The sequence below is a fragment of the Peromyscus maniculatus genome, chromosome 17, assembly GCF_049852395.1.
Source record: "Peromyscus maniculatus bairdii isolate BWxNUB_F1_BW_parent chromosome 17, HU_Pman_BW_mat_3.1, whole genome shotgun sequence".
Classification (NCBI taxonomy): domain Eukaryota; kingdom Metazoa; phylum Chordata; class Mammalia; order Rodentia; family Cricetidae; genus Peromyscus; species Peromyscus maniculatus.
In genome coordinates, this window is record NC_134868.1 from 39,644,995 (window position 1) to 39,671,932 (window position 26,938).

General features: G+C 44.8%; 1 long non-coding RNA gene and 1 pseudogene across 2 annotated transcripts; one reads left to right on the top strand and one right to left on the bottom strand.

Moving 5' to 3' along the window:
• Positions 1–17,608: 17,608 nt before the first annotated feature.
• Positions 17,609–20,681, bottom strand: LOC102913046 (pre-mRNA-splicing factor SYF1 pseudogene; annotated as a pseudogene). Its single transcript, XR_013045359.1, has one exon. The product of XR_013045359.1 is annotated as a pre-mRNA-splicing factor SYF1 pseudogene (transcript).
• A 911-nt stretch (positions 20,682–21,592) lies between these two features.
• LOC121823488 (uncharacterized) lies at positions 21,593–23,263 on the top strand. The gene is made up of 2 exons (XR_013045361.1): positions 21,593–21,700; positions 23,040–23,263. It is a non-coding gene; the product is annotated as an uncharacterized LOC121823488 (long non-coding RNA).
• The last annotated feature ends 3,675 nt before the right edge of the window (positions 23,264–26,938 follow it).

Consider the following 26,938-nt stretch of genomic DNA (forward strand, 5'->3'; position numbering starts at 1 on the left):
AGGATTAATGGTCTAGCCATGACTGTAAGTAGAGTAGTTAACCAGGGGGACAGGAGAGAAAGATTGGTTTCAGTTGTTAGATTCTTGATGTCATTTGTTTGTTTGTTTGTTTCTCCAGACAGGGTTTCTCTGTGTAGCCTTGTAGCCTTGGCTGTCCTGGAACTCACTCTGTAGACCAGGCTGGCCTTGAGTTCACAGAGGTCCTCCACCTGCTTCTGTCTCTTGAGTGCTGGGATTCAAGGTGTGTGCCACCACTGCCTGGCATCTTTTTTTTAAGTTGTTTTTGACCATGGTTGTATTAGTGAGGGTTCTCCAGAGTCACAGAATGTATGAAATGAATCTCTCTCTCTCTCTCTCTCTCTCTCTCTCTCTCTCTCTCTCTCTCTCTCTCTCTCTCTCTCATATTTATATATATAATATATATATATATGAAATTTAATTTATTGGAATGATTTATAGGCTACAGTCTAACTAATCCAACAATGGCTCACTGTGAATGGAAAGTCCAAGATCTAGTAGTTGCTCAGTCCCATGAGGCTCGGTGTCTCAGCTGGTCTGGAATCCCTAAGAACTAGGCTCCAATTATGTGCTGACAAGTCGAGGGCAATCAGGCAAAGAATGAACACACCCACTTCCTTCTTCCATTGTCCTTCCAGCAAGAAGGTGTGGCTCAGATTAAAAGTGTGCCATCCAGCCTCAAGATCTGGATTAAAGGCATGTTGTCTTCCTGCCTCAAGATCTAGATCACAGGTGTGCCCTCCATTTTTGGATTGTCGTTCATTCCAGATATAGTCAAGTTGACAATCAAGAACAGCCATCACAATGACTAACCCTCTTTTTTAAATTGTCCCTGACTGATTAGCATAGAGGTAAGAAGTTTCTCTCAGTGTCATATAGAGACCTCCTTGTCCAATTCTCTTCAATCCTGAGGAACAACCTCAGCTAAAGAATCTGGCTGGAATTTCAGATGGGAAGCAGAATTTTCTAGATGGTCCAGGTCTGTATCTACATAAGCTTTATGTGCCTTAGGGTTTTAATCCCTCCTAAATAGGGCTGAAGTTCCAACTGCAGTGGAGCCCAGGAATGAGAATGGGATGGCCCATTGTGCATGGTGAAGCCAAGAATTTAGATTTAGGTGGGCCCTACCCTCTTTTCCATTATAGATGAGTACCTGTTTTATAGCATGCACAAAGACACAAGGAGTGGGTTCTCCTTCAGTGTAAACAATTCAGAAGATGCACACTTGGTCAAACCATTAATGCAAGCAAGCCACGTAGTCTCTGGGGCCTGGCAATACATTTGATTGCCATTTCTGGAATTGACTTGCTGGGTACGACTACAGGAATCTGCATAGGGGGAATTATATAGGGGTATTTTGGTGACATTAAACAGGCACCCTTCCCCTGGAGGTCCCCCAGGGTGAGCTTAGGTTGGTCCCTTTATGGTTACTAGGGTTGGAAGTGGAACATATTGTTTGATTAGTTTCAATCCCAACATAATATGAGGGCTTGGGGTCCAACATAGCCAGCAATCCTGACCTATGTCTGGTTGAGAATGGCTGAGGAAATGATATAGTCTTTTTAGCATCCCTAACACTGATAGGCTGGCTTCTGTTGCTTCCTGGGCCTTTATCTTTGAGGTCACCAAAGGAATTCCTGGGGAAATTGGAGTTTTGGGGCTTGCCATCTTTGGGGGCTTGTATTCCAGGGGTACTCAGATGGGTTGGTTTGGGCCAATAGGCTGGGTGACTCTAGGTGCAGGTGTCGTTTGGATAGTGAATTTGCTGCGTGGATCTGGACCATTTAGGTATGACCTGGCTCCCCAGGTTCTAATGGTTTTCCAGTTATGACCTTCAGCTTCCTGCTGGGCCCTAACCATTATGGATATTGGATTGTATTGCCCGTGACCACAGATAGGTACTATAAAGGGATCCGTGTGCTCCCAGGAGAACTTGGTTTTGTAATCCCACTGGGCACAATGATATTTGCCTGGCCTCTGGCAGCTCGGAGTGGACGTGGGGGTGGTGGAAGGTATCAGCTGGACTGGCATAGTACTGGATAGATAGACCCCCACCCCCACCCCGCCACTTCACAGTGGACCCGCAAACCCAGGGGTGTGTTCCTTCCCAGAAGTGAGTGAACCACCCCCCAGTAGCCTCTGGATGCAATAGTTTACAGAAATCTATCTGGAAGGTGGGTTGGGTCTTAGTAGATAGATTGGCTATGAATTCCCCAGTTTTGATCTTTTTAAATTCTCATACCCAAGGTCCTGGCTTATGGGGGGGTTGGCTTTTCCCATGGGGAGACAAAAAAGGACAAAGCAGGACAACCGCAATTACCTTCATTACTGTTTTGGGTTGAGATTCTCTTTACCCACACAAAATCTCCAGGCTGGAACTTGTGGGCAGGCTCAGACACAGGCAAGGGTGCAGCCTCTTCAACACTCTGATGACTATCCTCTGGGTCTGTTGCAGGGCCTACAAGGACTTGAGAGTGAAAGACCCTAGCCCTTCAGGCTTACACCCCCTAGCCCTTCAGGCTTACACCCCCAAGCCTCAGGAAAAGAGAAACTTCAAGCACCAGGAAATGAGAAACTAAAAATCTAGTTCCAAGGGCAACCTGACTTAGCTATTGTTCAATCTCCCCTGCAAGCATATAACAATGTAAAAAGATTTCTGTTAAGAGATGTGCTCAACTGTGACTGGGATAGTTGCAAGTGTTCCAGGAAGGACCACTGTGACCTTTGTGTAAACTCCACTCCTGCCCTGATACCCTCCTTGAGGTTTCAGGAAGAATGTACCTGTTGACGTACCCCCTCTGTGATCACTCTGTGATCAGACCATGATCTTGTGAAATGAAATTGTATGGGAATTGTAATCTTGTGGGTTTTGTGGGTTTTTCCTTTATAAGCCCTTATGGGGCTGCAGTAAGATGCAACTTTTGCTCTTGGGAGCAGAGCGGCCCTTCTATATAGAAGCTTAATAAATCCTCCTGCTATTGCATCAACTGGACTGGAGTCTGGGTTCTTGGGGTGCCCACTTGAGACCCTAAACTTTGGGGTCCAACAGAGAGAATGGCTGGTAGTTCTTAATACAGGGTTCACCTGACCCTTAGAAAGGTAAAAGGTAGAGGTTGGCCCAATTTTCACTGGTTTCAAGGACATATTTTAAAGGTATTTGTTTGTTTGTTTATTTATTTATTTACCCTTTTTTTTTTTTTTACCTGTCTTGAGCTTTGTGGCTATAGGCATACTGGAGTTTTTAAATCAACATTTAGGACCTTAGTCAAATTTAGGGAAACTTTGGTCATGAAGACCAGGCTACTGTTGGACCCCAGGGAAAGGCACAACTCAAATCCCGGCATGATTTCTTTTTTTTTTTTTTTTTTTTTTTTCCGGCATGATTTCTTGGTTTGAGTGATGAAGCAGTTTTAGTTGCCTCCAGATGTGTGGCCTGATGGAGCTTGGAGACCATCTGTCTTCTAATAATGGCAGAGTACTGGTCTCTCCTCTGGCAAGGCCATCACCCATGCGTTTCCTGTCTGGCATCTTTTCTTTTGGTCCACGTGGTTTCTTTGGTAGGTTGGGCTCTGGGTCAGTTCAGGTTCAGGCAGCATAAAGAAGATCTGGAGAGCCCCACTGGGTCTAGGGTGGCCAAGTCTGTTGTCCTGTTCCCTTGGGCCTCTGGGGATTCTCCTTTTTCACCTCCTTTCCAGCTGAGGTAAGCAGCGTCTCCCCATTATAGAGGGCACTATGGACGTGGGCTGTCGCAAGTGCAGACCGACTGACTGTGTAGACAATCTTTACCCCAGCACAGTGCCTGGGCAAATACCAGGTGAAGGGTTTGGGTTTCTCTGGGTGACTTAGCAGGGCCAAAAGGATTTGGGTCTGCAACAAGATGGCCCGGGTCTCAAGGTGGGGTGGGTGGTGGTAGTGGGGTGGTGTCCTGAACCAGAGAAAGCCACTGGTCAGTACAGGGGAAAACTGGTCAGTGTGGCTGGGGTTCATGTTTCAGTCTGAACCATCACTGAGTCACCCAGCTCTGAAAGTGGGCCAGCTGATTTCACAGAAGGTCTGGAGCTTTTCTGTTTGAGGAACAGACATACCCATCCTTGTCTGTAAAACTTTCCTTTGGGCCATGGCAACCGACTCTCACCATAGATGCTGGCATCGCCATAGCAACAGCAGCAGCCTCTGTGGTAGCCATAGTCACTGCCAGGAGTGGGGCACTGCGCAGCACTGCTGTGAGCCTGTGGGAAGTCATTCCAGGGGCAGCCGTGGGTGGCTGCGGTCCCGGGACATCTCACGCTCCCTTTTATTTTAGATCTGGTTTTCCAACCAACTGTCAGAAACACACAGGGAGACAGTAAAGACAACTAGGGGTGGCCATCACACATTCACACACCTAACAGATCTGGGGAGTCCAGTGATGTCTCACATGGGTCCTGGACACTAGATCAGCCACTGTGTCTGACCTCTTCTTTGTACTCTAAACAGAAGGTGTCTTAACCAGACTTACCTCCAGAGGTGACAGACAAGGTGACTTTTTACTTCCTTTCCTTTTGGGGTGGAAGCGTCAGACTCCTCTGAAGTGCTAGGCAGTAATTGATCCGAGTGAGCCCTGGGGCTCTGGAATATCTCAGGTTGTACACCCCCAGGAGCCCTTGACCACCACATTCTACCAGACTCCAAGGGGCTCCAGGACCCCTGGTGTGACAAGGTCTGATCTCTTGGAATCTTGGTGGCACCTCCAGAAATGTCGTGAGTTATTCACTAGAGAGGACTACTTAGACATGGGTTTACACCAACACAAAGTCTTTATTAGCAGGCCGGCAACTACATGGGGTGTTCGGGATCCCAAGGCAGCCCTAAGCTTTCCTCAGGGTGAGTTTTTAAGCACAAAATCACATTCTGGGTTGACACACCTCAGTTAGTAAGAACAATTAGCCTGAAGCAGAACTACAGAAGCCAAAAGCAAGGTGAGTACATGTAAAGACTTTCCCAGAACTACGGGCATTGATTGATAGACCCCAGACCCAGGGTACTACCTTCTCGGTGGGGCGCCCCAAGAACCCAGACTCCGGTCCAGTTGATGCAAACAGCAAGAGGCTTATTGATGCGGCTGTACAGTTGGGCTACTCTCCTCCCAAGAGCAAGAGTCGCGCCCACTGCAGCCACATGGGTACTTTTAAAGGAAAAACCCACAAAAGCCATAAGATCACAATTCCCATGCAATTTCGTTTAGATTGATTTATGTCTAGAGGCTAATTTCTCAAGATCATGGTCTGATCACAGGGTGGGTACAATCATGTCTGCATGCACATTCTTCCCAAAACCTCAAGAGGGGTATCAGGGTGGGAGTGAAGGTTACACAAAGGTTACAGTGGTCTTTCCTGGAACACTTGCAATTATCTCAGTCACAGTTGAGCGCATCTCTTAATAGAAATCTCTTTACATTGTTACATTGTGGCGGGGTGGTTGGGTAATGGCTGAGTCAGTTTTCCCTTGGAACTAGCTTTTTAGTTCCTCATTCTCCTGGGGCTTGGTGTGTGTGTGTGTGTGTGTGTGTGTGTGTGTGTGTGTGTGTGTGTGTGTGTAAGCCTGAAGGGTTAGGGTCTTTCATGATGAATTAGGTCTTTGTTTTCATCTTGGTAGGTGGTGCTGTCTGTCTACAGGCTGACTTGTGGCCTCAATAGTACTTCTATCATGGTGTCAGTTGTGCTAAGTGAGGTCTGGGGGCCTGTTACAAAAGCAGGATTATGAACAACAGATGGATACCTACTCTATAAATACATATGTACATACTAGTGATAATAAAGATTTGGGGGCATGCAGCTTTTTTGGGGAGGTTATCGTCAGAAACATGCTAAAGGAATTTAACTACAGGAAAGAACATAGATGTTAAATGGCCAGTACATGGACTATATCTGGACTGTATCTGTGGGTAATGGACTTTATTACTTGGGACCTTTCCTCTGTGAAACTATGTAGAATATACTTCAGAATTGTCTCATTAGGGACAAAACAGTTGAACTGATGTTTTTTGTTTGTTTTTCTTTACTTATGATTTGTTTGTTTTGAGACAAGGTTTTACTACATAGTCTGAACTGGCCTGTAACACTGTCGCTTAGCGTGACCTCCAACTAGTGACCCTCCTCTTTCAGGACCCCCTGGTGCTAATGTTCCAGGGATGCTCTACCAGACCTGGCAAGAGGCCAGGCTTTTATTTACCTCTTCCTGCTCCTCTTCAGATGAACATAGCTCCCATGGCTCTTCTGTCTGCTCTGCGCTCAGAGCAGCTCCTGCAGTCATAGGAAGCCCCAAGACAGGCACGTTAGGAAGACTCTGCTAAGGCTGACATCTCACATCTAGAGCTACTTGTGACCCTCAGGGTGAGGGCATTGGGTAAGACCCAGGCCCTGACTGCATCCACTACAATATTCAATAGTCAACACACCTACCGAATACCTATAATAGACTGGATGCTTTGTCAGATGGGACAATTTCTCTGAAGTATAAATTTTGATTATGGCATTCTTTAGATATTTGTCTTGCAATTCAGATCTGCACCAAACTGGTTGCACTACGAGGAGAAATGCAGAGAAACTTGTGAGAGGTAGAAAAACACAGTGTAGCTGGGCGGTGGTGGCGCACGCCATTAATCCCAGCACTCGGGAGGCAGAGCCAGGCGGATCTCGGTGAGGCACCAAAACTACATAGAGAAACCCTGACTTGAAAAACAAAACAAAACAAAACAAAAAAAGAAAGAAAGAAAGAAAAGAAAAAGAAAAAGAAAAACACAGTGTAGTCTTAATGTATTCTTTCCAACCAGGTTTGGCTGAGCGGTGATTCCCTCGCCAGCCTGCTTCTCTCTGCATCCCAGTGTCTAAGGTAGGACTGGGTGTGTAGCAGGGCAGGCGGAGTCCTCTTGTGCAATGACCCTTCTTCAGTTACGCTTCAATTATTTTTTCATCTAATCAGCTATTGCAGAAGCTGATTGGAGTTCCTATTTCTTCTCTCTTAAACTGACTCAAAGACACGTGTTCTTTCTTCTTATCACTTTGCCTTTTTTTTTTTTTTTTCTGTTTTCAACCCGACACTCCATTGTCAGAATCAATCTTTCCTGTGACACAGCTCATATAGCGTCTCCTCCCCTGGTCCACTGCTCTCACCAAAATGGCTCTTCTGTGATGACGCTGGACCCGTAAGATTTACCGCTCTTGTCTTGTAGTCATGGCATTTTCTGCTCTTTTTCTGACTTTCAAAGTGAAGGGAGGTGAATTTTCCCGCAGGCTAGTGGATTGCTAATGAGAAAAGGCATATGCTGCCCTGGTAGCATTTTAGACAGAGCTCTCCAGAGTCAATGCAGTAACGGAAGAATGGTGAAAAATATTAAGAGTTAATGCCACATCTGTTTGACCTGATAGCCTTCCTCTGAGGTGGACAAAGACATTAAGAAAGATGCACCAGTAGGAGCAGGCAGAGCTGTGGGAGGTAGCCCACATGAGCAAAGCCAAAAGCAGCAATAACGACAACAAAATGATTCTGTAATTCTAACCACTGAAGGTAAGGACACATGGGGCCAAAGACACAGACTGGATCCGTAACTGACTACTGAATGCTTTCGCTTTTGGAGACACTCCGTATACTGTGATATTAGCTGTTGCTGATGGGGAAAGAGGAAAGGGAGTGGAGATTTGGCATTTTTATGCTTCAGAAAAACAATACCAGAGTTGGGAATATAATTCAGTTGAGAGAACTCTCTGAGCATGGGTGAGCATTGTGAGTATCACAGGAAAACAAGACAATTTCAAATGGAAACTGCAAGAGCATTAGTCTTTGAGGACTCCTAGCCAGAAAGGAAAGGCAAACAATAGAATGGCTTCCACGTGTGGTGATATTGCGTTCCCCAATATATCGTGCACCCTAATAAATTTATCTGCGGTCAGAGAACAGAACAGCCACTAGACAGGCACAGAGGCCAGAAAATGGTGACACTCACACCTTTAATCCTAGCCTTCTGAAGGCAGAGATCCATTTGGATCTCTGTGAGTTCAAAGCCACACTAGAAACAGCCAGGCATGGTGATGCATGCCTTTAATCCCAGGAAGTGATGGCAGGAAGCAGAAAGGTATATAAGGCGTGAAAACCAGGAACTAGAGCCTTGTTAAGCTTTTAGGCTTTTAGCAGCAGTTCAGCTGAGATTCATTCTGGATGAGGACTCAGAAGCTTCCAGTCCGAGGAAACAGAATCAGCTGAGGAATTGATGAGGTGAGGGAGCTGTGACTTGTTCTGCTTCTCTGATCTTCCAGCGTTGATCCCAGTACCTGGCTCCAGGTTTGTTTTTTATTAATAAGACCTTTTAAGATTCGTGTTACAGCTATGAAAGGATATAGGGTCGAAAACCTAGCAAGCAAGTGAGCACCCGATCCTGAGATACTGAAGTCTCTAGCAGGCCCGAGCAGGGCAAACATGGTGCCGGCAGGTCTTGTCCTGTCCCCTTCCCTCTCCCTTGCTAAACTGTTGACTACATTCCTACAGCTAGCCGCCAAGGTCTGCTCCCTTATTTGGCCACATTGTTATGCCTGACACATTCCTGAGGCTGATCTCCAAGGTCCAGCTATCAAAACATCAAAGTTCAGCAATCAAAATTCATTATTTTGACTGACCTAATTAAAAGACCCAATCAGAACTTGCCAACACATCCTAGCTCATTCTAACACAGACCTCTTTCCCCCCTCTTACAATTAACACTTGCAAAGCTATTTGCTGCTGTTTCTGCCTGATTCAGAGTCAGCCACCTTTGTCTTGCTTAATAAGGGATCTCTTTGTGTTTGGTTTGTGCCTGGAAATTGATGTTTGGGTGTGGTCTGTGCCTAATCCAGGGTCCAGAGGGGAGCACCCCACAGTATGTAGGTCCCTTCAGATACTATCAGGTAGAGTTCGAGTGTCTTGTTTCTTTCTTTCTTTCTTTCTTTCTTTCTTTCTTTCTTTCTTTCTTTCTTTCTTTCTTTCTTTCTTTCTTTTCTTTTCTTTTCTTTTTTTTTTTTTTTTGTGTGTGTGTCCTCTAATTTTACATGTATGGGTGTTTTGCTTGCATGTATGTCTGTGTACCATGTGGGTGCAGTGTCCGCAGAAGCCAAAGAGGACATCAGTACTGTGGGATGGTCTGTATGTCAAATTACTCTGATTGGGCAATAAATAAAACACAGATTGGCCAGTGGCTAGGCAGGAAGTATAGGCGGGACTAACAGAGAGGAAAAAAGAAAGAACAGGACGGCGGAAAGAGTCACTGTCAGCCACCGCCATGACAAGCAGCATGTAAAGACGCCGGTAAGCCATGAGCCATGTGGCAAGGTATAGATTTATAAAAATGAATTAATTTAAGCTATAAGAACAGTTAGCAAGAAGCCTGCCACGGCCATACAGTTTGTAAGCAATATAAGTCTCTGTGTTTACTTGGTTGGGTCTGAGCGGCTGTGGGACTGGTGGGTGACAAAGATTTGTCCTGACTGTGGACAAGGCAGGAAAACTCTAGTTACACATCAGATCCTCTATAGCATCTGGATGGGTCAGTTTGGACTGACTCTAACCTGCTCCAAAGAACACATCCTATGTTTGGATAACACTAGAACATTCCACCTCCATCCAACCTCACTCAAAGGAATTTCTCAGAAATTGATCTAATCTAAGGTGGACCAATGAAATCAAATTTCAGGACTTTTATTGGATCTATTAGAAGAGAGTTGCTGTGATATTTTGTGTATGTTCTAACAAATAAAGCTTGCTTGAAGATCAGAGGGCAAATCCAGCCACTAGTTAACCATATAGGCCAGGCATTGGTGGCACACACCTTCAATCCCAGCACTTGGGATCTCATGCCTTTGATCCCAGTACTTGGGAGGCACACACACGCCATTAATTCCAGCACTAAGGAAGTTGAGACAGGAAGTGATATGGCTGGACAGAGACAGGAATATAAGGCAGGAGGAGATAGGAGCTCAGTCCTTTAGGTTGAGGAGTTGGTGAGAGGTGGCTATGGCTTGTTCCTTTGTCTCTCTGATCTTTCAGCATTTTCCCCAATATCTAGCTCCGTGTTTTTATTAAGACCAATTAGAATTCGTGCTACTACTATGGGTTCTTAGGTCACCTAGGGCTGTAGGAAGCCATTTTTGTTTTAACCACATCTGGGAGGCGGGGATAGTTTACACAGAATGAAAAGAACACAGAAGAAGGCATGGCCAGCAGAGAAAAAAGAAGCCATGTTGACTTGAATATTTGAATTTCAACCTTGATGAAATATAAACTGTTCATTTCCAGTTACATGATCCTTTTCTTGTGTGTAAACAAATTTGCATTGCCTTTTCTTATATCTGAGAACAAGAGTTATGACTAATGTCATTTTTTATTGATTGATGGCTTCTTTCTATTGCTTTCTTTGACTTGGCTGTGTATTTTTAATATAAGATCAGCCTTTTTAATGTAATAAAAATATATAACTCTTCTAGGTGTATAACATAGCAGTGCTTAATATGCTCCCAGTATCATACACCTATTACTAGTATCCATTTAGCTGAACCTTTCAAAAACAGCAATATTTGAGTTAAATTCTTTTTGTTATGATTTGTTTCCTAAGAGGTCTAGTCAGTTGCTAGTTCAAAACCATTACATGAAATTAACTTATGAAGGCAATACTTGTAGGGCAAAGAAATAATCCATCCTTAGGTCACAAAGGAGCTATTTCTCTAAGATACATATTGTACATTCTTGTACTCTGAATACCTTTTAGTTTAATATTAGTATTCTAGAAGGGCCCAGAGCAGGAAGGCCTTCATTAAGTAATAAAACTGGTTTAATATTCACATTTAGAAACACAAATGGATGTATGATGTCTTTGGAGTCCCATTGGCAAGTCAACCCACTCCTAAGGCCTCGATCCTAATATGTGCAGTGCTCAATATTGAAAGCACTTAAGACTTAGAGTCTGGCCAGCTAGCCTGGCTTATCATGAGAAAAACAACAAAAATACCCAAGGTTTGAGAGAGGGCTTTTGTGTGTGCATGCGTGTGTGTGTGTGTGTGTGTGTGTGTGTGTGTGTGTGTGTGTGAGTGATACTGTAGGTTGAGTTCAAGGCCTCTAGTATTTTAAGCAAGCACTATATCACCAAGCCACAACCCCAGTTCTGCCTTGAACAAACTCCCTCTGCCCTCTTAAAAATAAATTTTTAAAAATGTATTTTATGTGTATAGGTGTTTTACCTGCATATATGTCTGTGCACCATCCATGTGCAGTGTCAACAGAGGCCAGATAATGGCATCAGATCCCTTGGACTGGAGTTACAGATGGTTGAGCAATTGTGTAGGTGCTGGGAATCAAACCTTGGTCCTCTGGAAGAGCAGCTGTTGCTCTTAAATGTTGATCTCTCTCTCTCTGTCTCCAGCCCCTAATTTTATTTTTAAAATTAAAACAATTTTATCTATTTGTACTGTACTTACATCATTTCCCCCCTCTGTCCTTCCTCTAGCTCCTTTAGCACCTCAACCAACTTTCTCTCAAATTCATGGTCTCATTTTTCTTATTATTGTTTTATGCATAGGTATTCATATGTATATGAATTAATATATAAATACAACCTGCTGAGCTCATTTACTGTTGCCATATGCATGTGTAGTTAGAGCTTACCACTTGGTATTAGATAAATAATTAGGGATGTCTGTTGGATAGTATCCACCAGAGAAGACTACTTGGACATGGGTTTAAGCTAATATTTATTAGCCAGCCCCCAGAGACTACACTGGATAGTCAGGATCCCAGTTCCTTTCTCAGGGTGAGCTTTTAAGCACAAAACCCACATTCTGGGTTGACATACTTCAGTTAACAAGAATAGTTAGCCTTAAGCGGAACTACAGAAGCCAAAAAAACAAGGTTAGTACATTTAGAGACTTTCCCAGAATATGGATTTGGTGGATTAGGTCTTTGTTTTCATTTTGGCAGGTGATGTTGTCTATATGCTAAATAGACATGCTCTATATGTTTTATGACCTGAATGGCACTTCCATCATAGAATCTGTCATGCTAAGATCTAGGGCCTGTTACAAAGTCATCCCTGAGAAGGACTGATTCTTTTTTTTTTTTTTTTTTTTTAATTTAAAGATTTATTTATTATGCATACAGTCTTCTGTTTGCATGTATCCCTGCAGGCCAGAAGAGGGAGCCAGATCTCATTACAGATGGTTGTGAGCCACCATGTGGGTGCTGGGAATTGAACTCAGGACCTCTGGAAGACCAGCCACTGCTCTTAACCTCTGAGCCATCTTTCAAGCCCCCCAAAGGACTGATTCTTCCTCTCAAAAGTCCTTCATTGCTGGGAGCTCTTCACCTAGAGGTGCAGCCTTGTGAGATTTTCCCTATCTAAGCAGCATGTCCGCCGGTGTTGTCATTGTGCAGGTCTTGGGTAGGCAACCATATTGAGAGTTCATGGGTACAGCTTCTCTGTCATGTCTAAAAGACACAATCTCCGTGGATTTCCTGGTCCCTTGGCTCTTAGACTTTTTCAACCTCCTCTTCTGTGATCATTCCCTGAACTTCAGGTGTAGGGCTTGTGCTGTCGATTTGTCAACTGGGGTTGGGCACCTCAGGGTCAGTGTTCTTTGAATTCTATCCAGTTGTGGCTTTCTGTAATTGTTTCTGCTGCAGAAAAGAAGCCTCAGATATTTGAGACAGGGTCTCATGTAATTCAATCTGTCATCGAACTCATTGCGTAGTTGAGGATGGCGCAGAATGGATCTTCCTTCCTCCTCCTCATGAGTGATGGGATTACAGGCATGAGTCACTACATGTGGCTTCATTGAACCTTTGTCCAATGAAAGTAAAGTTTTTCAATAAAAGTAACAGAACTATAAATCCATGTCCTCTTTGCTTGCTTTCTGTATCCATTTTTTTTTTTTTTAAGGATCTGAATGCTTGGCATCTTTGAAGCAGGGTGTACTGTTGCAGATAGGAACTTACATGCTTGCATTTTCGCATGCATATTGAGAGGGTTACATCTAACCAAACATGGAAAAAGTAGGTCAGCAAGATGGCTGAGTAGGTAAGGATGATTGCCACCAAGTCTGGTAACATGGGTTCAATCCTTGGGACCCACATGGGGAAGGAGAGAAACTGAATCTCAAAATTGTTTTCTGGTCTACACACACACACACACACACACACACACACACACAAACACACCACACACACATACTCACACACGTGCATGCACGCACACACTAAATGTATAAAAATATGAAAAAACATAGACTTTTTTTTCCCTTAAGACAAGGTTTCTCTGTGTAGCTTTGGAGCCTTTCCTGCAACTTGCTCTGTAGCCTAGGCTGGCCTCGAACTCACAGAGATCCACCTGCCTCTACCTCCCGAGTGCTGGGATTAAAGGCATGCGCCACCACCACCCAGTAACATAGACCTAAAAAGAAAGAAAGAGCTAAAACTTGTGTGATAATAACCACATCTTGTTTAATTCTGCTTGGGTTGCAGAATAAAGGTTGTTTTTTTTTTTTTTTTTTTCAAGACAGGGTTTCTCTGTGTAGCTTTGCACCTTTCCTGGGACTCACCTCCCACCACTGCCCGGCATCTTTGGGTATTTTATAAGTTTTTGCTATCATTATTTTTAAAAAATCAAAATTAGGTTAGCCCTTCCCCCAAACAGGAATCATCTGTGATTTTCACAAATGTTTAGTTACTAATTGATCCTCTTTCATTTATCTATAATAAATCAGCATTTCTTATCAAAAGATCCTGCTCTCTACTTACCAGCAACCGATGCAAGATTGTTCTCTGAGAATTATCTTTTAATTAAACGCCTCTGTTTTATGTATCTCTTATGTAACAAACACCTATGTGCTTAGGTGTCAGGAATGCGGTAGTGAGACACCAACAAGCTTTTCCTGAAAATACTGTAAATGAACATTTTCCAAGTGAGAAATTTGTCAGGTTGAGATTTTGCTTTGGGAAAAAAAGATGCAGAGAAGGAGGAATAAATGCACAAGGCCAGACTTAAAGACAGTCATCCTAACTTCCACAAGCTGGAAAGGAGAGGGAGCCACAGAAACGTGGGCACTCCACATGATGTCCTTGGATTAGAATCACTTAAAGTGGCCTCTATTCCCCTGCCCTAGCGCAGACCATCATTTATGAGACATCACACAGAAAGGGTGATGTTCTGTGACTGTGAAAGGGTGATGGAGGATGTAGCTTGCCTTTATGTAAGAAAGCCACAGAGCACAGAACCAGGAACAAAACAGATCTGCTTTATTTTCCAAGGAAAAGGGAAAAATTTTCTCCGTGTGTGTGTGTGTGTGTGTGTGTGTGTGTGTGTGTGTGTGTGTGTGTGAAGAGAGAGAGACAAAGAGAGAGAGAGAGAAAGAGAGAGAGAGAGAGAGAGAGAGAGAGAGAGAGAGAGAGAGAGAGAGAGAGAGAGAGAACAAGAATCATTGCCAGTCTCAAATGTAAATGCCAAATTCCCACACTGACCTGTTTCCAGAGCTACCTCATCAGCTGGCCAATAATGCCCAGTAGAGGCGAGGTTTGCCCAGAACGGCAAGAACCATCCTTGCTGTTTGAATGACTATTCGTGCTGGCAGCAGTTTTCAGAGATAGAAAATGCTGGGTAGAAGGGAAGAAAGGTTCCTTCCCATTGTTTATTCCTCTAAAATACCAAAATTGAAGTGTGTGTATATGCATGTGTGTGCGTGCGTGTGCACACACATGTTGTAGTAGGAGAATCTCACAGATGACTGGCAAATTGGCTGTTATTTATTTTAATCAATTGACTCCAGGGAATAATTGCTTTGCACTGAGTGGAATGATAATTTTTTTTTTCCTCGAGACAGGGTTTCTCTGTGTAGCTTTGTGCCTTTCCTGGACTCACTTTGTAGACCAGGCTAGCCTCGAACTCACAGAGATCTGCCTGGCTCTGCCTCCCAAGTGCTGGCATTAAAGGCATGCGCCACCGCTGCCCGGTTGAGTGGAATGATAATTTAAGACTTACCAGCTACCAGCCCTATGATGATGATGGTGAAAATGATGATGGCCACTGCTGTTTACTGAAAATTTGGTATGTGTCTGGCACAATTCTTCACATCATCTACTCCTACAGCAGCCGAATGCAGTAGGCAGTATCATTGCCTTTGCTGTATATACAAGGAGATATTGTGGCTGGGACGATTTCTTTGTCCAGCGTGACACATTTAATATACAGGCTTATCTGAAATTTGAAAGTAGACTGGTAGAATTTATGTGCTGAAATCTAATTATTAATATGATAATATCTTAACCGAGGCTTTCTGGAGGTGATTAGGTCATGAAGGTGGAGCCCTTAGTAATTAGGATAGAGAGGCTAGCTTTCCTTCCTCAGAGTGAAGATGCATGAGAAAACAATGGTTAGCAAACCAGAAAGTGGCCCCCACCACAACTTGGCCCTGATGGTACCTCCTTGGATTTCCACCCTCCAGAACTATGAGAAATCATTTTTCCTACCAGCTGCTCAATTTATGATACTTTCCTATAGCAACTCAAGCTGACTGAGGTACATATTGCATAGCCCAGCAATGTCCACAAGGATGTCATTGTCACTCAAGGCTTCTAGAAAAAGTGAGACATTCCATGACCAGTTGCTAGCGTTATCTTTCTCCATACAAGATACATTGGATAGTAAGAGAGCAATTGAAGGATAGGGAGAGAAAGCAATGGGAAGTCAAGGCTGATAAAGCAGAGCACTTGGAGGGACATGTGAAAAGTTGCGAGGAGTTCAAGATCCAGAGGAAAATCACTGTCTGCTGCCCGAGCCTTCTGACCATTGGTCTGCAATTTTCATGTCCTCAACCGCAGCACAAAAGCCACGACCTTGCTTTATGTAGAAGGCAACTGAATGTTTTTGCATTAAAACAAAATTTCAGGTCTCTGTATCGGATGAATGAAAACACAGTACCTTCATGAACTTTCCAGTGAGCATTTCTCCAGACACATCAGATTTTTCTTTGTGACTGTATTAAATCTATGAACTTCCCATGATCCCTATGAATTTGCAGAAATAGAGAAATAAGTGACCAAATTTAAGGTATAAAATAGATCCTATTTATTTTCATTTTCACTTTAATTATCATTTTCAAATTTAAATTATATAGCTGTCTATCAAAATGTGCAAATAAAATATTCCTACCTTGACACAATCAAAATAAGATATCTGGGAATATAACTAAATTACATGTTTATCTTCGATTTACCTGATTCATTTCCTCGTGAAGAATGTATTTGATTTTTAGGTATTAAAAAACACTGCTATCATATTGCATGAATGAGCATTGATGGCATTTACATGAAATGTACTCACCAGACAAAACTGCATAGACAGAAAGTAGATTGTGGTTGTTTAGAACTTCGGAGTAAGGAGTTGAGAGGCATAGAGACTGACAGCTAATAAGTATGTGGTTTAGAGTGCGTGCACTTGAGAGAGGGTGATGAAATATCCTGAAATGAAACGAGTGATGCTTGTGAGCCGTCGTCTTTATTCCCCCTTAAGCCCCAGATTTGCACATGGTAGTGGTTTTGTTTAGAAATATTGGCATAGCAGACTCACGTGGTTGCATTCAGAGTTATTCAGTGGTGTCACCCAAATGTTTATACATCTCATCTTTCACAAAGTTGGAAGGTGGCCAGTGACTTTCAGTCTTATGCAGAGTGCAACGAGAGACTGTAAATGACTGCTGTTAGGCATCTAAATTTAGCTCAGCCATAAAATCATCTGTTTAAAACCAGGAACTACAGCATAAAGGAAATTATATTTAAATAACAATGCTCCGTCTGTAGAAAATCAAAGCCAATTACACTGAAACATCTTTGTCCCCATTGCTGAGGACCAGGCAAGTCAAGAGGATAATCCCTTTAAGCTTTTTTTCTCCTGTTTCCAGTTGTGAAGTGAATGAATAGATGCACCCAGGAAATACATTAAGGGAGATCACATATGTTAAAGAAAATAACAGAGTGTCTAGCATATGGTAGCTATGTGAGAAATAAATGATACAGTAGTTTCTTAATAAATAGAAGGGAGCTGTTTTCTGCTAAATAAAAAATGGGCTTCTGCTTGAAGCCGTTCACTAATGCATAATTATTATTTCACTGTATGAGAGATTCAGGGTGCAATTAGCGACTCTCAGTACAATTTGCTTATTGGGGCGGGGGCAAGAGGATAGAATGTAGGAAAATCATCGATTCTTTTCAGCACGTACGTTGTCAGTGAGGAGGAAAGAATGCCCGTCTATTTGGTTGGTGTGTTTAACCTCTCACTCTCTGACCTCCTTTGAGACCTGGCAGGAGATTTTTTTTTTTTTTTTTTTAATTTTCACTTTTCTGTTTTGAAACCCACCTATCAAGAAGGTGAAGAAGTAGAATGTCCCAGGAGATAAAAAAACACTTTCCAAATTAGTGGCATCAGCCTTCATGCTGATTTGAGAGGGGTGCTGAGTGCCCGGCTACCATGCCAAACCTCTTTGTCCTGCAACAGTAACGGGGCACGGAGAGATTAGAGAATTCAGAGACAACACGGAGCACAGCAAGCCACCTTTGGATTTTTATTGAATATTCCGAGTTGAGAAGCATCTCACAATACCTTCTTCCAGCTCGGAAGGTGGGGGTGGGGTATGATGAGGGTGTGGGGTGGGGGTTGGTGGGTTATGGGGGTCGTTGGGAAGGTGATGAAGATCTCCAAGTCATGTTCGGGGAGTCCTGAGAACAGACATGAAGTTTGTAACCTTCCTAAAATCTGAGAGTGACAGCTTTAATTTTGAGGTTAACAGAAGAAATGAGCTGACCTTCTGTGGGCTGAATATGCCATCCATCCATCCATCCACTACTTTCATTCTTGTGCATAACTCAATGAATAATCAGTCAGGTATGTGCCAGGCCCTTTCTTTTTTTTTTTTCTTTCTTTTTTTTTTTTTAAATCTTTATTTTCAAAGAGGGGCTGTATTACAAGGTGGTTAGGGGGAGGGACCACGGAGGAAAAAGCGTGGAGGATGTCAGTCTTCCTTTAGGCTCCCGAACACAGCAGCTGGCACGCTCTGCTGCTCCAGTCGGACTTCATTGGGCTCCAGGTCCATCTCATCCTCATCCTCGCCCAGCTGGATCTCCTCGGGGTTGGCCTGCTGAGCTAGCTCTGCCAGCTCCTCCCTGGATGCATTGCTCCTCACAAAGAAGATCTTGCTCTGGGCCCTTGGAGGCTGGTCCCGCTCAGCCTCAGCTGCGAGCTGCTCTGCCCGCTGCTCCAGCAACTTCATGTCATCCATGCCGCTCTGCCCAGGAGCCAGGTCAGACACGGTGCCTGTGGCACTGCCTGACACCTTGAGCATCTGCGAAGCCATGAAGTTGACCTGAGTATTGTATTTGGCCTGCACACTCCGACGTATCCTCTGCATCTCCCTGATGGTGTCCTCATTGCCGTGCCGAACCTCAAAGTCCTTCCATGTTTGCCAGAATGCCCCAGTGGTCCTGGGATCACAGATCCGGGAGCAGAAGCTGTAGATAGCTCGGGCTCGGTCGATTTCACCAAGCTTGCACTCCATGTCTGCAAACCGCAGGTACATCTCACGGGCGTGCTCATCGGACAGCACCTTAATGGCCTTCTGGTAGATGCCCCGAGTGTGGGTGACGCCATAGATCTCAGCAGCCCGCTTGATGTAGATGTTGAACATATCATACTGCTGGGCTGGCTCCACTGCCTGGGTAGCGCGGTCGTACACAGCCATAGCGTGACGGGCAAGGCCCCACTCCTCCTCCAGCTGTGCGTAAAGCAGGTACAGGGTCTTGGCATATTTGGGTGGGCAGCCGTCTAGTGCCTGCTCGAAGAGGTCCCGTGCGCGCTCCAGCTTGCGGCCCCCATAGCGGGCAATGAATTTGGTCAGGTAGGTGCTCCAGATGTCTGACACGTTGGGCCACTTGAACAGTGAGATGCCACGCTCATATGCCTTGAAGCTCTCCTCGAAGTACTTGTGCTCCTCCAGGAACATGGCATAGTTGATGACGATCTGCGGTGTGGCTATGCGCAGGTCCAGGATCCGGTCGTACACGGCCTTGGTTGACTGGAAGGTGCCCAGACTTTCCTCCAAGTCGGCAAGCATGGACCACACCTTCAGTGACTTGTATACACGGTTCTGTACGGGCTCCGAACCATCAAAGTACTCAGCCCGGCGGGCAGGCAGCGCTGTGGCTTTCCGCAGCAGCTTCAAGGCCTCATCGTAATTCTCATGCCGGAGCTCCAACTCCCCACACTGGCACCACACGCTTGCCAGGTCATCCACTTGCTTAAAGTTCACCTTGGTGGCCTTCTCTAGGATGACACGGGCATCATCCAGCTGTCCATTATCTTCATAAAACTTGGCAAATGCAACCCACAGTGTGTGGGGCTTGCCTGTGGCCTTGAAGGGGTCCACTGTCTGCACAGCCTCTGTGTACGTGTTGATAATCTCCCGGGGGCAGCCCTGATGCAGGGCCACACGCTTGTGCCACTCGTGGACATGGTGCGGGTTCTGGCGCAGCAGGACGCTGTTCAGGAGTAGGGGCCACCGGCTAATGAGCTGCTCGAAGCGGGCCAGGCGCAACTCCAGGTCCACGTCATCCTCCTCCTCGCGCCCCAGTTCAGAGGCAGTCTCCATCTTTGCCGCGATCATGCTCTCCTCAAACTGGGCATAGCTGTCGAACACCTGGGTGAAGTCTCGCACAGTCATCACGGTGCGGACAGCCTCCTCATACACGTCCCGAGCCTTCTCGAAGTGGCCACTGCGGATGTAGTAGTCAGCCAGGGAGCACCAGAGCTTGCCCAGCTGGTCGGTGAAGCGGGTGAGCCCACCACGGATTATGGCATCTACATTGAGGGACTGTACCTTGTCCGGGTTCTGGGAGATAAGGTCGCACAGCTCGTGCCACAGCTGGTAGTTGGACTTGCCCGCCTTGGACACAAAGCGCTCATCATTGACCACGGTGGCCAGGCGCTGTGCAGCCTCGTCCAGCCGGTCACTGGATTTGAGGTACTCGATGTACTCCTCGGCACTCTCAGGACTGAGCTTGAGGAAGCGACGGTAGCCTCTCACAGCAGTCTCAGGCAGTGGGTGGGAGCGCAGGAAGCGAAGATACAGGGGCCAGATGCGAGAGTGCTGCGTGATGGGTAGTGCCCGGAGAGCACGGTCAAAGGTGCGGCGGGTGTGTGTGACTCGTCCCTGGTCCATGAGGAACTGGCAGTAGTCTAGCCACAGACGTGGCATCTTGTGCATGAACACGAAGGCCCTCTCATGGCAGTTATTGACGTCTTCATAGGCAGGATCAGTCACACAGCGATGCTTCACCTGTGCCCGGCGTGCCTTCAGATAGCGGTACCAGAGTTTGTAGCTGCAGGGAAGCAGCTTGAGTGCCCGCTCGTACAACTGATTAAGCCGGGGTTTCGGGGCCCCCTGTTTGAACTCGATGTAGCGGAGCCAGCATTTGACGGAGAACTGGTTCCGCATGATTTCTTCCTCATAGGGAAGGTCCTCTTCCTCAAAAACAAGATCCGGCCGCTCGGGACGCGGAACGCGCGCCATCACCACCATCTTCCTGGCTCTCCAGGTACGGACGGGAGTCGCGCTCTGGTGGCGTCACCCACAGAAGGCCCGCCCTCTCCGACCAGACCCGTTCTCCATTGGCTGCGCCTCACGGACTGCCGGGCCTGCTCGGTTGAATTCTGTAGTGTCAAGGCTGTGCCCGGAAGCGGACAAGGGGCGCTGGAAGATGATGCCACCGATGCCGGGTTATTGGCCACTCCGCTCCAGTATCTGGTCTTGAGATGCACCAATGAGATTTTGCATTGCTGGAGAGTCGCCTTGCCATGTGGCTGGTGGCTTGCTGGCGTCTTTACATGCTGCTGGTCATGGCGGCGGCTGCAGTATCTCTGGTCATGGCGGCGGCTGCCGCCAGGCCCTTTCTTATGCCCTGAAGAAAACCTACCAAATGAAGGCTTTTAAAATCAATAGTGATGCTGAGGGGGAGATATAGAAAGAAGGTCCCGAGAAGGAGAGGCCCAGTTGTCTCACATCGACTGGAATAACATTAAGAGCGGCCACGAACAACCTGGAGAACGCGGAGAGATCACCAGGCTGGCAGCAGGAACTGTGAGGCTTTATTGGAAGATGAGAAAGGCCAGCCTCAGGGAAAGCAAGTGGGGAGGTAGAGAAGCCTCTGTTCTTGCTTAATCAGCCCGGAACGAATTTTAAAGGTCCCGGAGGAGGGTGGATGAACTCTTCGGTGGCAACTTTGGTGGTGTGGGTGTGGAATTAGAAAGAGAAAATGTGGTAAGGGGGTGGGGGAAGGGCAGAGAGCCTGAGTAAGTGACTTGCTTTATTTGTCGTTTTCTTCAATGACACAGTACGGGATTTCAGGACAACCGCCTTCTGGCTGTGCCCCACACAGTTCCTGTTCCCCAAGGCACTCACTGTTTCTTGTTTGTAGTATGCTCTTCCAGGGATGTTGTGTGTGTCTAAAAACAAACGTAAGTATGTAATGCATTTTCTTCCCTTTTCATTCCAATGGTATCAGATTATGTGGAGAGAAAACACTGAAAATCTTCTGTAGCCAGTGTTATAATCTTGTGGAAGATAAATGGGTTGATACTGAATGTAATCAGGTAAACAAAAAGATCATCTATTTGTCAGAGATCAATTCCTCTGGGAAAAGGCGCCTATCTGTGTGAGTTATTATAGCTACTTAGATTTTTGGTGCCCTTTTCTTGGTTGAGAAGACTACATTTTCCTTGTGTGTGTGTATGTATGTGTAGGTGTGTGTGTGTGTAGGCCAGATGTCAACATCTGGTGATGTTCCTCAGGTGTTATCCACCTATTTTTTGAGGCAGGTTCCTCACTGGCCAGAAACTTCCTTCGTTTCTTGCTGGCCAGCAAACCCCAGAGACCTTCTTGTCTCTGTTTCCCCAGTGCTGGGCCTGTTACCGGGCCTGGCCTTTTTATATTTGTTCTGGGACTTGAACTCAGGTCCTCGAGGTTGCACAGAAGTGCTTTACTGACTGAGGCATCTCCCTGGCTCTTGTCTGACATTCTATTAGATATTCAGAAGCAGTGCAGATCTCATGGCCCTTCACAGCTACTTCCATCTGACCATCCACAGAGCTCACACCTCCCTATCTCCAGTGTTCTAGCCCTCCTCTCCCATCCTTCACCAAGCAGCCAAGCCTTTTGCCACTGTCTGTGAGTCTGTGTAGTCTTACCTCAGGACTCCTTTCTTTGGAGGGGATATTCGCTTATGCCTTATGTTGGAATTCCCGACCACTCCCCCAGCTCTGTGACTGACATGTGCGGTTCAGTAGCCAAGCAAGGGGCCTTATGTCTTACATAACCCGTGCGCTGTGTGATCACGCAGTTTGTGTGCAGCATGATCAAGCAATCTATGTGCATGCGTGGCATAGCTCTATAAGCCCATATGTGCATGTGTGGGGAACCCTTAAAAAGCCGGTCACAGACTCCTCCCCTCTCTTCTGCTCTCTTCTCCTCCCCCATCTCTCCCTCTTCCTCACATGTCTTTCCAACAGGCCTGACCACATTCTGTCCTATCTCTCCTTCCTCCTAATAAAACTCTGATAGATAGTGAGTTTTGTCATGCCTTGCGGCTTTTCTCCCATGGTAACAGCACAACTTAATGAATAACATTGTGCTGCATTAAAACTGACATCTTAGAGCGTTGGTTGACTGTCTGTGCTGGGGTAGCAGGCCTTGGAGGCTTTGGTGGTTTACTTTCTGTTGTCTGGAATGTGCATCTATGATAGTTTGCATGTCAAACATTGTCCACACAATCATGCTTTGCGTGCTTGGTTGCCAGCTGATGGCCCTGATGTCAGGTTGTGGAAAATTTTGGGAGGTGGGCCTAGGTGAAGGGGTGTCACTGGGAAGGTACTTTGGAAGGTTATACCAGACTCTCAGTGACTTTCCTCTGTCTCTCTCCTTCCCATCCATAAGGAAGTAAAATCCTTCTACTGTTGTCCCGCCACTTCGATATTCTGCCCAAGTGCATGTGGCCAACCAAGCATCATCGACTGAGCTCTTGGGAACCATGAGGGAAAAAGCACCGTTCCTCCCATGACTTGCTTTTGCTAGATAGTTTTGATGGTGAGCTGAGAAAAGTAGCTAACACAATGTCTTACCAATGTCTTCAACACATTAAAATACCCATTCTTTAATTAGTTCTTTGAGAATTTTGTGTGTTCTGCTCATATTTGCTCACATCCCCCAACTCAACGCAGATTTCCTACCTCCCTACCCACTCAATGTTGTGTTCTTTTTTTTTTTTTTAAACAAACCTATTAAGTCCAATTTGTCCAATATAGTCTTGGATGTGTGGGTTTCTATGGAGTATGGGTGACTTACCAGGACTGTACTTTTAGAGAAAACTGATACTCCCTCTACCAGCAGCTATGGTTTGCCAGTAGCTCCTAGACTAGTGGTAGGACTTCATGCCCATCTCTCTTCTTCATGCTGAGATTCAGTCTGGCTTCAGTGTCACAGGTCTTGTGCATGCTGTCATAACTGCTGTGAGTTTCTATGTGCAGCTGCCCGGCTGTGTCCAGAAGACACTGTTTCCCTGTAGTCATGGTCACATGGAAACCTGCTACTGGAGTATGTATGTACAATATACACAACTCCATTTTTATTTAAAATATGTGGTTGAAATGGAATTACCTTATAATGGGGCAGGTAATGCCCCTGCTAGACAGCACAGGCTGACAAAATAAATAAAAAAGCCAAATGCCAGGAATAGATGACCACGTATGTACTTGTTGGCCAGTAAGGCTCCATGGATCCTAAAACATTACAGGTTATTGCCAATTCTCTTGGTTGTCCCCTAGAACTTCACAGTAAAAGCCTATTGCTAAAGACAGGACATACGTAAGTCATAAAATGTAGAGATATCAAGCTGGTACTGATCTGGAAGCTTCATCTTTCTCAGCTGGTTTCATAGTTTCATTTTTTTTTTTTTTGAGACAGGGTTTCTTTGTGTAGCTTTGCGCCTTTCCTGGAACTCACTTTGTAGACCAGGCTGGCCTCGAACTCACAGAGATCCGCCTGCCTCTGCCTCCCGAGTGCTGGGATTAAAGGCGTGCGCCACCACCGCCCAGCTGGTTTCATAGTTTCATAGGTGCTATGCTGGAAGATAAAAGTAATCATCAGTCTTATCCAACTGCAAACATTGTGAGCTAAAATACTGAGAGGACTAATAAGAAATGGCCACTGCAATATTGGCCCCCAAATCACATGAGTAACCAACCACTTTCTGATTGGATTTAAGGCTCTCTCCACAAGATGAAACCTATACCTGGCACCATTATCATCACCAGGAACCTGTGGCTAGACAGGCTGTAGGCCCTGTTGGTTGAGAACCTACCACCATTACTCTGCTAAGTGGATACAGTATTAAACAGATTCCTAATGGTTTATCATATACCCATAGATTAATGTTTCATCATTCATCAGAGAAGTTTCTATTTGCAGTAGATGGTGATTAACACAGAGACTCACAACTGGTCAATGTGCAGAGAACAAGAGACTGAAAAATACTCAGCCTTAAGTATTACTTACAAAATACTCAGTCCTTAAATGGGACAGCTGCATGATACTCCCCCTCCCAAGGCTCAGGGATCATTGTAAAAGAGGGGAAGAGTGTAAAAGACATATATGCCCCTTTTGTTTGGAGATCTGATGTTATTGCTATAGTGGACCAAGGTGATAGTTGACCAAATGCCTAGAAAACCCAGTTCCTTTTAGGCTATGTTTTGACAGACAGTAAATTAGTTCACAGCACTCTGTGGTAAGACAGCACATGTAGTTTAGCCCATGAGAATGCAAGTTTTCTTTTCCGTCTTTCTGATACAGATGTACCAGAGGGCATTTCACAGCTCAGTGGCCACACACAACATCCTAGAAGCAATGTGAATCTGCTCAAACAAAGAAACCATACCTGGGACGGCAGGTGCAGGTGCAGCATTTGATTGAATTTGAGGTTGCTTGTTGTCTTCTTCCAAAAAACCAATTTTTGTAGGAGCCACACCAGATAATAAATAGATACATGATTTGGGCCACTAATTCTGGTATTTTTAAAGTCTTTAAAGATAGATGAATCTCTGCTGTTCATTCCTGGAATCTCTCTCTCTCTCCCGCTACCCCTCCCCCTTCTTTTTTTAAAGCAAGGCCTCACTGTGCAGCATTGGCTGGCCTTGCTATATAGACTGAGATGGCTGCAAACTCACAGATACCTTCCTAGCTTTGTTTCCCCAAGTTTCTGGGATTAAATTCATATGATTATGTGCTCATATATAATATTGATTCTTGGCTTGATGTCACTGCAGGACTTTTGTACGTCCTTTTACACGTCTGTAAAGTTTACCCCACAAACCAAGTAGCCAGTGTCAGTATTCTGCCAAATATGTCTAATCCAATAATACATACATATCATACATAACTACATGTGCATGTTTGCAAGGTACACGATAAATTAATTCTAAACAAGATTTATAAATATCAATGTGTTTTATAGATTAGGATGAACAACAATAAATACTAAGTGGCAAGAACAGGGAAGAACTGTTTATGGGAATGAACATGGAACATTGACTCTGAAGAAGTCTGTCAGTTTCTTAAAAGTTCTTTTTTTTTTTTAAAGATTTATTTATTATGTATACAGAAGAGGGTGCTAGATCTCATTACAAATGGTTGTGAGCCACCATGTGGGTGTTGGGAATTGAACTCAGGACCTCTGGAAGAGCAGTCAGTGCTCTTAACCTCTGAGCCATCTCTCCAGCCCAAAGGTTGCTTTTAAGACAGGGTCTCATGTAGCCCAGGTTGGCCAGGAGCTGGCTGAGCCTGAAGATGACTCAGAACCCCCAATTATCCTGCTTCCACCTCTGGAATGCTGGGATTACAGCCATGCACTCTACCACCTATTTGAGGCAATGCGAGGGATCTCCCTGGTGAGGCTGGCCAGTGATCTAAACCTCCAGTTTGTTTAAAAATGAAACAATACTTGTCACATGATCCAGTTACCCCCTTCTAGACACCTAGCAAAGAAAAACAGAAGCAAATGAATCTAACAATATTTGAAACTTATTTGTCACAGTGGCTTTATTTTTAATACCAAAGACTTGAAACAATCTATATACCCATGAACAACAACAAGTAAAACAAACAGATCCAGTGTATCCATCTGGTAGATTTATAACCACACTTATAAATACAAAGAAGTGAGATATTGATGCACATAATAGTGTGGATGAATCTCAAAATAATCACAGCGAGTAAAAGGAATCAGGCAGAAATTATATATTCCATGAATCAATTTAAATATAACTGTAGAAAATGTGCATTTATTTGATGCAAAGTCATCTGGTGGAAAATAGATTGACAGCTTCCTGGAGCTAGGAGAGACTAGAAAGGAGGGGTTAAGAGAGGGAAGGAGACTGGTGTTTTTTTTTTTTTCAGTGCTGATGGTTGAACCCAGAGCTTCATGTATGCTAGACCAGCATTCTACCTTTGAGCTATCCCCTGAGTCCTGAAAGTCTAATCTTTTAGGTGATGGGTGGACTTATATTTAATTTTAATGGAGTTCTTGTGGTCACATACATAATCAAAAGTTACGAAATTGTACAGCTGAACCACAGTGGGCTTTAAATGTTACTTTACACATCACTAAGGATAGTTTAAACACATACCACTTTTGACCAAATAACTCCAGTAGCAAGATATGTGTGAAATGTTTACTACACTTTGGTCGGCATTGTAAAAAATATCTACCATAAGACAATAATTAAATGAATCCTGATACTTTCATGTAATAGAATACTAAGTTATTAAAATAGTTTTGTTAA